Here is a 12,803-nt window from a genome sequence, read left to right on the forward strand (position 1 = left end):
CCCGTCATATTTATGTCCAAACATCCACTAAATATCTTAAATATAACCATGTAATCTAAATATTAAACGTCACATAAACATCTGAATGTTGTTCAAGCGTAGAAAGTGTTATGACGTGTAAATTGTAGCTACATTCTGACACACACCGAAATAGGCATCTTAGTAATCGATCGTTTAAGTTTGTTTTGCAGTCCCAAAAAAGAGGGACATTGGTTGGTGGATATTATTGCGATCCAGTGGACCGTACTGGAGGACGTCTGCCACTGGTGGCCGAGGAATTTTGGCTCAAAATGAAAGATTGATTCTTTCAGACTGTGTGTGAGTTTAATCATAGTGGCAAAATTGATTCATGAAATTTATGACTGAGTATGACTTTGCAGAAGCCTCTGGAAGAGTTAGGAAGAAATCTCTTGATTTATTAATGTTTTTTCCCACCCCTCTTTGTGTCACACTTTTATGAGTAGCTTTAGAAAGTTATGAAAACCGTTCTTGCAGATTTTCAGCCTGTAGAAATACAAAACTGAAGTAAAATCTCCCGTTCACGGACTACAAAATTATACCACAATACAAATTACACGGCAGGAGTATGAAATCAAATCACATCCCCGAGAAATATTAAACAAATCCTAAATTAGCTCACCTTTTATGGCTACGAATCTCGCACGAAGAATACTTTAGCTCTATCTTAGGAGTGGGAGAGAGCTTATGAGAGCTGCCCTTCCACAGAGGATGCTGGGATTGATTGTACAGCCCATGCAGTCAGAGGGTCATGTTGTCTTTTTGCCTGTTATTGATGCTTCTAAAAAGAGGCTCACAAATTGCTCTGTTTACTGAGAATTCTGGCCCGGGGTTGAGTCGACCTGTAAAGTTGTTGCCTTGGCAACATCTCCCTCCGAGCCTGATGAAGGCATGTCAGCATGGGGAATGATATTTTAACTCTAATGGCTCATAGTGCAAAGCAGGAACAAACATCATTTCCTTTCAGTGTACTGTACGGCTGGCATCTTTACACAGTCTATAACGGGAGACTATGAGGTGAAGAAAAAATGTGAAATGCTTTGACAACCTTATGGCTCCAATGGAAAAAGCTAATATTATAATCTGTTGAAAATGTATCTACAGTGTACACCGTTTCTGTTATGATGGATTTGTAAGTTTGTATCTCGTGATTAAAAATTGCATTTAAAAAATCATGTGATGAAAAATTTAAAATGTTAAATGCTAAGTGCAACTAAATCTTTAATGGTTTCATGTTATTTTCGACATCTGTCGACAGCCTCTATACTTCATTTCAGTCGAATTTTGATGCATTTTCAACTATTTCAATTTCAACGACATGGAAGTTGTGTGACCAAAAATAGTTTTTGTTTCTTGCGCGGAAAGTTTAACTTAGCTTAGCTTAGCTCGTGGTTTGGTATAGTGTGTATGAAAATGAATTCGGTAAAACCTAAAAATTATTAAATGATTTTACCACCTTGTGGCTCCAATAAATACACTGTTTAAGTTTAGACAGTTTCTTTTGTGATGGATTTGTAAGTTTGCACGTCGACTCGTGATTAAATAAATAGTTTTGTTTTAGTCAAAATGTAACGTTAAATGACATGTGCAACTAACTCTGTAATAGTTTATAGTTGTTTTCGACATTTGTTGTTGGCGTTAAAGCCTTTACACCTCATTCCGATGGTATTTTGGTGCATTTTCAATCTAGATTTTCAAAAATGTCATGTTGCGTGAAATTCCCTGCAATACTTTAGCTGAGCTTGTCTTTGTTGTGTTGTGTTTGTATTCTTTATAAAAGTGAATTCTGGCGTATAAAATTCTAAAAATGCTTTTACGGTCTTGTGGCTCCAATGAAAAACACTAACAATATAAACTATTATAAATGTTTTTAAGTGTACACGGTTCTGTTTTGGACAGGTTTGTACACTTGTAAGTCATGAGCCAAAATTATATTTGTTTTATACAAAAAAGTAATGATAGTAAGTAGTGCATTCAAATTTGAAGGGGATGGGACTTGATTTAATCCAAAGTCCTTTTAAGGCAAGTCATGTCACTCGGCGGCCATCTTTGAAACACCTCTCGGGCGTGCAAGTGCAACTGCTATGTCTTTGAATGGGGAAAAATCTATTTGACGAGTGGGGCGGGGCCGAGAGCCATGGAACGAAGCGAGGCCGGTGGAGTGATTGGAAATGGCGACACCTGCTCGACCCACCGTTCTCGAGTCCCACGGAGGAGATGGAAGGATATAAAACAGGAGTCTCTCGACTCTCGTCTCCCGACAGTGACGGATGAAAGAGGACCAGGCCTGGATTGTAGTTTGTGATTTGGTTTTGTTTGTGCATGGCTGTCGGCTGTGAGGGGCTGCCGCGCTGTTTTGTGTTTAGTTTGATTATTAAATCTTATTTGATTGTCCGCCGGTTCCCTCCTCCTTCTTCCCGATGATGTGAAGTTTGTACATTGTTACAATCAAATTCTCCAAAACTGTTCTCTAAATTTAGGATTAAATTTCACATTTGAAATCTGACAACAACTGCATCATAAATGTTTTTACTTTTACTCATATAGCATTATAAAAGGCTTATTTTTCAGGCTAGATCAACCAGTGCGCATCCGCAGTCTGCGGTTTCTCTTTTTCTGCTGAACACAAAATAAGATATTGTGAAAAATTCTGTGGAACAAACAGTTGCCAGTAGCCACTGACTACTGTGGAAAAAAAATACCATGGAAGTTTCGTGAGTAAATTACCATTTTCATTTTTGGGTGAACTATTACTTCAGTATTGTATTTTTCCACGTTCATCGCAGAAATGTTGTTTTTTGTTGTGGAAAATTTACATTTTGATGTTTTTTTACATGAACTTTAGCATTGACTCAAACAAAAAATAAGGCCAAGTAAATTTATTGAGAAAGTTGTTGCACATTTGCATTTGTTGTTGTTTTGTAGGAGCATCAGCACTATTAAAGTGACCATACTGGGCTACGGGCCGCTCACAATGGACACACGCCCCCTGCTGGAGGCCCTGAACAAGCAACGATTCACCGTCGTCCTGGTGGATGAATCCCACTACCTGAAATCTCGCAACTCAGCTCGTAGTAAAATACTGGTGCCAATCATTCAGAGTGCCAAGCGTGCCATCCTTCTAACTGGCACCCCGGCGCTGGGCAGACCAGAGGAGGTACGGTTTCCTCCAAATCTGTTTGTCATTTGCTTTGATTTATTAAGCCATTTGGTAATATGCAGCATGGTTTTGTTTGAGCTAAACCAGGAGGAGATCTTGTCATTAGCTGACATATTTCCCATCCTCCAGTCATCGCTCATGTCACCCAAAATTGCAAGTACGATAATATCATAAACTAAAAGTTTTGATAAGTCTCCCCCTGTATATTATCACTAGGTTATTAAAATCATTTATTTGACTATTGTACTCACTGTAAAATTATCCGATTACTAGATGAAGGTCTTGTTCCTGCTCGGCACATTAGTTCACGTTAGGAATAAACATTTATAGTCATTCTCATTTCTTTTGTAAAGTGACAGCTTGGAATTTGTCACGCAGTTAGTATCTTGCTGGTCTAATGACCCGCTCGCAGCAAAATTAAATGAATCAATCAAACAAGAGATCATTTTCAACATTTATCCTTTTATATGATGTAGCGATCCAGTGACGGATATTTTAGCCCATTTGATGTGGTTTAGTCCCCTCTTGTTCAGTTTACCTGGATATTACTCCGGCGTGGGTGTTTATTTAACCCAGTGACCTCTGTTGAGGCGGACTATCAATGGCAAGGGTGATGTGAGTAAAAATGAGGGGATTTTAGAGCCACAGCTCTGAATGAGAAGGAAAAGAGAGCTCTCTTTTTCACAGGTCTCAAAAGCACAACGCTCATCTCTGCTGTTATTACTCTTTCCAGAGGTGTGCCAGTAATATTTGTAGTTTCAAAAAAACACCCATATCCTCACACAGTCTCGCTGTGTTCCTGTCTCTCTTCTTATTTTTTACATTGTCTGGGTCTTTGCTTTCATGTCACAATCTGTAACTCTGCCGGTTTTAGAAATGCAAGAATCAGGCTGCTGTATTAATTAATTCTTACAAGAAAAATAAATTTGTACATTGTTTGCCAAACAATTCTTACCAATTTCTTAGCAAATCATTTGGAAAAAAAACACCAGTGTTATGAACAAAATTGTGTAAATTGGTCGTAAAACTTTTCTTGCGAGACGATAAAATTTTATTGCAAATTGTTCGCAAAGTAATTCTTAAGAACAGAACTAATCTTTGCGCAAATATTAACAAAACCATTATGAATATTACAAATTCAATTTGTAAATCAGTTACAAAATCACTCTTACAGGGAGAGAGAATTTGCAAACTGTTTCTAACGAGCTGAACTAATTTCTTTGCAAATTGTCTGTTAAGTCATTCTTAACGACAGAACTAATGTTTGGGCACATTTTCACAACCATTATGAAATTAATTTCCAAATTATTTACAAAATCACTTTTACAAGCAGAGAGAATGTGCAAACTGTTCCTAAAACCATCTTCGAATTGTTCACAAAACTGCTTAGAAGCAGAATGAGTTTGAACCGTTCTTAAAAAATGATGCAATAATGCAAATTATTCACAAACAGTACACATTCATATTTAAATCATCAACAAAACCATCACAAGCAAAATTGTTTGTGCAAATCATTCTCAAAACCATTATAAACTGAATGAATTCCATGTACAAATAATTTGTAAAACCATTATTTATATGAGCAGAACAAATCTGTAAAAAAAAAAAAATGAACAGACCAAATTTCTGAGTAAATGGTTCATAAAAACCATGTTTTATGCAAAGTGTTACATTTACTTCAATATGAATGGTTTTCCAAATGTTAGATATTAAATTCATTCTGCTCGTGTTTTATGAATGAACCCCATTTTACACACTGCAGTTCCACTCCTCACAGCCTGTTTTATTCTTGTTATATTTAATATTGTGTTTACTCCAACTAGTTTTTATTGCTGATCTACCCGTCACTGATGGCCAGTTAATTGACCAATACATTATTCAGGAAACACCAGAGGCCTCGTTTTAAAGGATGTTACATTCTGTACACTTCTTGGTACATTGCAAGAGCTGCTGTTAAAATTTCACTGGACAAAAGCATTGCCAAAATGTACGTCACTGTGTACACAAAAACCTCTCTAGTGTGTATATTATGGGAGTTTTGACCTCCATTGCTCTTCTAATTCCTTTGATACTTCTATCTGGTCTTCTTATGAAAGACAAGTGTTTTCTTAATTCATCAAGATAATCGCTGTTAGGTTTATACTAACTGAGCGTAATGTGCACTATGAGACTTACTCTTAGATGAAACACATTTGCATTTTATGAACTTAATACCCACTTTAATCAGCAGAGTATTTGTTCGCACCAGCTATAAACAGAAATCTGCTGACCGATTTTCAATAAACTCATGATTGCAAAGGCCCAAGGTCAGAACTATAAAAATGTCCTTCTTTTTAAAGTTATTTGATCCCATTGGATGTTACTATTGTAAAGTTAGTTCAGTGCATGACGTTTATGATGTCGCATTGATTGATATTTTGATCTCTTGGTCTCTCTTTCAGCTCTTCATGCAAATCGATGCTTTTTATCCACGGAGGTTTGGAACCTGGAGCGACAAGGCAAAAAATACTGCAATGCACACTACAAGTAAAAACCTTCTTTTTTAATGTACAATACAGCATTCAAGTGTGACTAAAAAGGGAAAAGCAGTTAAGGTACAACCAAATGACATTATTAAAAGACTAAGGGCCCTATCATACACCCGGCGAAATGCGACGCAAGGCGCAGCGCAAGTGTGTTTGCTAGTTTCAGTCCGTCACCGTCCGCATTTTCCCGTTAAGCACCATGTCGTTTAATTAGCAAATGCATTTGCGCCCATTTGTGAGCCAATGGGCGTGCTGGTCTAAACAAGAGGTATGTTCAGGGATTGCTGGCGCATTGCTATTTTAAGGAGCTGAAAATAGACTGCGACATAGACCAACTCAAACCTGGTCTAAAGTCTAAAGTCAATGGTGCAATATGCTTTTGTTATTTAAAGAGCGGGTTGGTAGAAAATGCGCCTCTGGGCGGGTCCACAGTGCGCGCTGACTTTGCTTATTACACACAGGGATGCATCACACAAACATGCCAAATATTAAAAACAAAAGGATTACAGTGTAAAAGAACATTGTTGTGTAGGCTACATAAATATAAAAATCTAATGATGTATAGTCATTGCGTGTGTATAAGAATTAGCCTACCTATTTGCAATTCAGCCTATTACTATTATTTATATTACTTATAATGATGAATGAAATTCTACTTCATCCCATGCTTTCACCTCGGGAAGCTTTGGTGGATTTCTGCTTGTCCCGTAGATGATCTGCACGTGCGCTTTAACTTCGCGCACAAGCAGATCAGTTTCTTCGCTTGAGAAGCGTTCAGCTTTTTCGGCAACAAATTCCGCCATGTAAATAGCGAGCGCATCTCACTCTTAAAGGGAATGGGAGATGACACTCTGATTGGTCTATTGAATGTTAGGCCCATTACTCATTAAGAGAATAGGAATTCCAAAAAAAAAAAAAAGTGTTTCCGTTGTTAAAATAGCAAAAGTGGATTTGGACATGCCCTGAGTGCACCTGTGCCGTGCGCTTTAGACTTTGCGTTTAGATCGTTACAATAGGGCCCTAAGACTAATTGGTTTGCAATAATGTTTTAATTTACCATTACCATTTTATCATTATTATTTATTCCTCAAGCAACTTTTATTGATTAAAACTTTGGTTGTCATTTTAGAGAATTTTGATAAAGAGAAGTTTGACCAAAAACACTCATGTTTTGTTTGTAAAACCATTCTAACAAGCAGAATAATTTTATGAAAATGTTTGTGAAGCCATTCTTACGAGTAGAATGAACTTGTGAATAATGTTTGTAAAACAACATCAAGTTTCTGCAAATCCTTCGCAAAATTATTCTCATGTTCAGTGAATTTGTCAAATAAAATATAAAAAATACAACAAAAAATTAATTTTATTTGTAAAACTATTCTTATGAGTATAGCTAAATTGTTTAGCAAATTGTTTGCAAATTTCTTCTTAGGAGCAGAGTGAATTTTTCTGCAAATCTTTTGCAAAAACATTCTTACGAACATATATTTGTAAAAAATATTTGTAAAACTTTATTACAAACAGAATGAATCTGCACGACAATGTTTATCAAACCATTCTCACGAGGACTTAAAATTTCTCTTTAAATTATTCGCAAAATCATTCATAACAAAGCAGAAGGAATTTGTGCATAATACTCGGAAAACCATTCTTATGAGCAGTGCTAGTTTTCATGAAAATTGTTTGCAAAAACTATTCATATTAGCAAATCAAATTTCAGAAACAAAAAACAGAACAAAATTGTGCAAATTGTTCGCAAAAGCGTTCTTATAAGCAGAATAAATTTCTCTGCACATTGTTTACAAAATAAAAATTTTCTTAGCAAAGCTAATTGTTCAGCAAATTGTTTGCCAAAAAAATCTTACAAGTAGAACGAAATCGTGCAAATTGTTTGCCAAAAAAATCTTACAAGTAGAACAAAACCATACAAATTGTTCGCAAAAACATTCTTATGAACAGCGAATTTGTTCAAAATGTTGATGAAACCATTTTTACGAGTACACTGAATGTCTTTTCAGTTCACTCCCAAAACCATTCTTAAGACCAGAATGAATCTTCGTACAAATCATTCATAAATACTAGTTATATTTATAGTTTTATTATATTTTAAATAGAATTTTCCATTATCTTTGCGTTTTTGCCCTACGCCTTTCCCATGTTGAAGCACCTACAAATATTACGTGAGTTGATAACATTTTAATTATACTAAAGCATTTCCATTTATATTTTCAGTATTTCATGGAATTTGCCTTTCCACCATCTTATTTTCGCCCCACTAAGCTCATCACAGTGAATTCTGGGATTATTTTCTCTGTTAAATATATATTTTACATCTGTATATAGTAATCCTTTAAAATGCTGTCTAGGTAGACATCTGACTAGGGTTTGGTGCAGAACTAATTTGTTTATGTGTGTGTGAAGCGGCAGCATTAATGTGAAGCTCAGATTTGAGTTGTGTCATGAAGATGAGTGGTGTTCAGAACATCTGAGAGGAGTTTTGTTCCTCCCTTCTTCTTATCAAATCTACAGCGGAGAAACGAAACGACAGCGATCCACACAAGGGTACAAATTAATCTACCGAGGAGTAGACTCAGGAGCGCACACACAAATTCCTGTCAATCGTTCGTATATGTGGCAGTAAATATAAAACATTCATAATTTAAACTTGCACACACACATTTAAGATAGAAAAGGTCTCATTTCAGTGATAATACCTGAGGATGTTGGTGAAATTAGGTGGATCTACAGCACAAGTGTGTGTTATTAATGAGTAGAATTTTTGTGTCTGTTTTTGTGTGCTGGTTTTTCGGGGCTAGGTGGCAGTGGGACTGTCGTGGCGCGTCTCATTTGGACAAGTTACACCAGCGTCTGAGCGAGATTATGATACGCAGACTCAAGAATCAGGTGCTGACTCAACTACCACTCAAAATACGCCAACGAATCCCCTTCGACCTTCCCAAAGATGCTGCCAAGGTATGCAGTGAACATTTTCAAGCAGCTTCACAGTTATAGAATATAAAAGAATACAGTTATCGTGGTCAGTACACTGCAAATAATGCTATACTTTATTTATTAGTATTATTTTATTTATTACTTGCATCAAGCAAAATAAATAGAAACAATAATGATTACAAAATTATTTACATTAATACATTAATTTTACAATACTGTAAGTGAAAAACGCTTGAATAAAAAAAAAAAAACAATTACTTGAAAATAAGACTTTCTAATTTATTTATTGATTTTTTTTATATATATATTTATAAACACATTTTACTAGTAATTAAATTAATAATACCTTAAAACAAAAAATATTTATCTGAGCAAACATTTAAATTATAAAAAAATTATATTTTTATAAATAATTTATATAATATTTTTATACTGTACTATCCATTATTTTAATTTCATATTCGTGTAAATGAATATTATGTTTACATATTTACATATACATCTAAAAAATAATTGGAATAACATAATTTTAAACTAAATTAAAAAGCAAATATTTTAAAATAAGTTTATAAATTGTATAGTTTTTGAATAAAAAAGAAAAAAATTTTTATCATTCTTATATCATCTATTTTCTGAATCCCCCCCAAAAGTATAAAATAATTTTAAAAGTAATTAAATGAATAATACCTTAAATCTAAAAGTAGAAGGAAAAACATTTGAAAGAAACGGACTAAAAAATAAATAATAATTGTGTAACTTTTTAAAATACTTAAAATATAAATGTAAAATATACATTTTTGAATTGTTTACGTGTACATTACTTTTACTAGTAATCCAATTAATACATTAATTAAAAAAAAAAAGCTTGCATGAGAAAATATATTCAATGTATTAAATTAATCTGACTAGTAATTAAACGAAAAAATCATTGGTTTCATAAAAAAAAAAGAAAAAAAAAGAAAAGCACAATTAGCAGGTTCTTATGTAATAAAATGTCATCGATATCATTCTCTCCAAATCATTTTTTCTGTATTTTCTTTCTTCTCTCCTCTTTACATTTTTTCCCATCACTTGTTCTGAACTAACAGAACAAAAGCAGTTAAATATAGTGATTTACCCCAGTACAACCACCCGTGCCTGTTGCTAGGCAATAGTATCCGATTAACACAAATTATCATTTCATCTCACTTGTCTCTGATCACTCTCTTTTATTTCCACATCTTTTTTTCCCTCCTTTGGCAGGCGAGCGAGCTGCCAGCATGTTATTCAGAGAGGAATGGACGTTAGTAATCATCACATTCTGTTCCCCTCCGTCGCGTTTAGCGAGACTCGGCTTATAATTGCTGCCTTGTCGTCAAAAAAAATAAAAAACCTCAAAGGTGCTTGTTCCTCACGTTATTTCATTTTCATGTGAACTTTGTGTGGACCAGGACAGCAGTGTGTGACAATCCTTCAGTCTGGCTGACGATAAAGCCATTTTTTTCCCTCTAAATCTCCAGCAGGCTCTCGTTTTCCTTGCGATTATTTCATCTGTCTGTCTCTCTGACTGTCTCTCTCTCAGAGTAATGAGTGTGTGTGGGCAGGAGTGCTTGTACAGCAAGTTTTGAGTGTGTGTGTGTGTGTGTGTGTGTGTGTCAGATTTCAGAAACACAAAGAGCAGCTCACCTGCTGTAGGACCTCATAAATCATCTGCTGTCAGCACACACGCACACACACACACAGTCTCTGTCTAACTAGTTTACACAAAGCAGTCCAGGGGACAGATGTTCTTTCACTATAACCCAAATCTCATCAGATCACTTTTAAAATTAACGACCTGTGTTTTAACGAATGGTTGGACAGAGCAAACCCGCGACTCGCTGTCTGACCCTTACTGCCTAGTTTACACGTTTATATTTACATACGCGCTAGACGTTCGGCAAAGCTAGCGTGAGGTTATTTACAAACCACCGTTTGTTTCTGGTTGTTTTGGTTAGGAAAGGCGTTTGTTGTTCTGTGTGTTGAAGTTCGGTTGGTTTTCAGTTCGTCTAGATGTTAAACAAGCACAAATAATGACAACAAGCGTATAAATAATTTGTTTTAAATGATTTCTTCCACAATTTTAGGTTTATAATATAATACAGCTTTTTGAAAATGTGAAAAATTAATGTTTTTTATGTTAATATTAATATTTACACTACAAAAATATATTAATCTATACTATCTATCAGTCTGTTGCTACATAGTATCTGTTTGTCTATGTACAGTATCTGTCTCTGTCTAGTCTATCTATTTATTGATCCATACAGTCTCTATCCATCCATTTATCCATCTATTTATCTGTCTGTCTATCTCTGTCTACTTATCTATGTGCATGTCCATCCGTCCTTCCATCCATCCATCCATCCATCCATCCATGTGTCTGTCAGTCCATCCCTCCATCCATCCATCCATCCATCTATGTGTCTGTCTGTCCATCCATCCTTCCACCCATCCATCCACGTGTCTGTCAGTCCATCCATCCATCTGTCCTTCCATCCATCCATCACTCCATGTGTCTGTCAGTCCATCCGTCCATGCGTTTTTTCATCCATCCATGTGTCTGTCAGTCCATCCATCCATCCATCCATCCATGTGTCTTTCAGTCCATCCGTCCTTCCATCCATCCATCCATCCATCCATACATCCATGTGTCTGTCAGTCCATCCGTCCTTCCATCCATCCATCCATACATCCATGTGTCTGTCAGTCCATCCGTCCTTCCATCCATCCATCCATCCATCCATGTGTCTGTCAGCCCATCCGTCCTTCCATCCATCCATCCATCCATGTGTCTGTCAGTCCATCCATCCATCCATCCATCTATGTGTCTGTCTGTCCATCCATCCTTCCACCCATCCATCCACGTGTCTGTCAGTCCATCCATCCATCTGTCCTTCCATCCATCCATCACTCCATGTGTCTGTCAGTCCATCCGTCCATGCGTTTTTTTCATCCATCCATGTGTCTGTCAGTCCATCCATCCATCCATCCATGTGTCTTTCAGTCCATCCGTCCTTCCATCCATCCATCCATCCATCCATACATCCATGTGTCTGTCAGTCCATCCGTCCTTCCATCCATCCATCCATCCATCCATGTGTCTGTCAGTCCATCCGTCCTTCTATCCATCCATCCATCCATGTGTCTGTCAGTCCATCCATCCTTCTATCCATCCATCCATCCATCCATCCATGTGTCTGTCAGTCCATCCCTCCATCCATCCATGTGTCTGTCAGTCCATCTGTTCTTCCATCCATCATCCATGTGTCTGTCAGTCCATCCATCCATCTGTCCTTCCATCCATCCATCCATGTCTCTGTCAGTCCATCCGTCCTTCCATCCATCCGTCCATCCATCCATCCATCCATCCATCCATCCATCCATCCATCCATCCATGTGTCTGTCAGTCCATCCGACTTTCCATCCATCCATCCATGTGTCTGTCAGTCCATCCTTCCTTCCATCCATCCATGTGTCTGTCAGTCCATCCATCCATCTGTCCTTCCATCCATCCATCCATCCATCCATGTGTCTGTCAGTCCATCCTTCCTTCCATCCATCCATGTGTCTGTCAGTCCATCCGTCCTTCCATCTATCCATGTGTCTGTCAGTCCATCCATCTGTCCTTCCATCCATCCATCCATCCATGTGTCTGTCAGTCCATCCGTCCTTCCATCCATCCATCCATCCATCCATGTGTCTGTCAGTCCATCCGTCCTTCCATCCATCCATCCATCCATGTGTCTGTCAGCCCATCCGTCCTTCCATCCATCCATCCATGTGTCTGTCAGTCCATCCGTCCATCCATCCATCCATCCATGTGTCTGTTAGTCTATCCGTCCTTCCATCCATCCATCCATCCATGTGTCTGTTAGTCCATCCGTCCTTCCATCCATCCATCCATCCATGTGTCCATCCATCCTTCCATCTCACCTCACCTCACCTCCCCTCACTCTCTTTACATTTGTCTCCTCATTATCAGTGTTATGTTATACACTGTAAAGTATATAAAGGAGCTCTGGGCTGAATAATGGTTGTGTGTCTTTCTCCCGCTTCGTTTCCTTCATTCACTTCTTGACTTCCTGTCAGTCTGATGTCCAAACCCCGGCAGCACCTCTCGGGTAGAG

The 12,803-nt window shown here is 37.2% G+C and overlaps 1 pseudogene; it reads left to right on the plus strand.

The window, feature by feature from the left end:
* The first annotated feature begins 2,943 nt into the window (after positions 1 to 2,943).
* The window catches only part of LOC113077644 (DNA annealing helicase and endonuclease ZRANB3-like), a 46,222-nt pseudogene continuing 36,362 nt past the window's right edge, over positions 2,944 to 12,803 (plus strand).

This window comes from Carassius auratus, unplaced genomic scaffold (assembly GCF_003368295.1).
Source record: "Carassius auratus strain Wakin unplaced genomic scaffold, ASM336829v1 scaf_tig00022937, whole genome shotgun sequence".
In the NCBI taxonomy this organism is placed as follows: domain Eukaryota; kingdom Metazoa; phylum Chordata; class Actinopteri; order Cypriniformes; family Cyprinidae; genus Carassius; species Carassius auratus.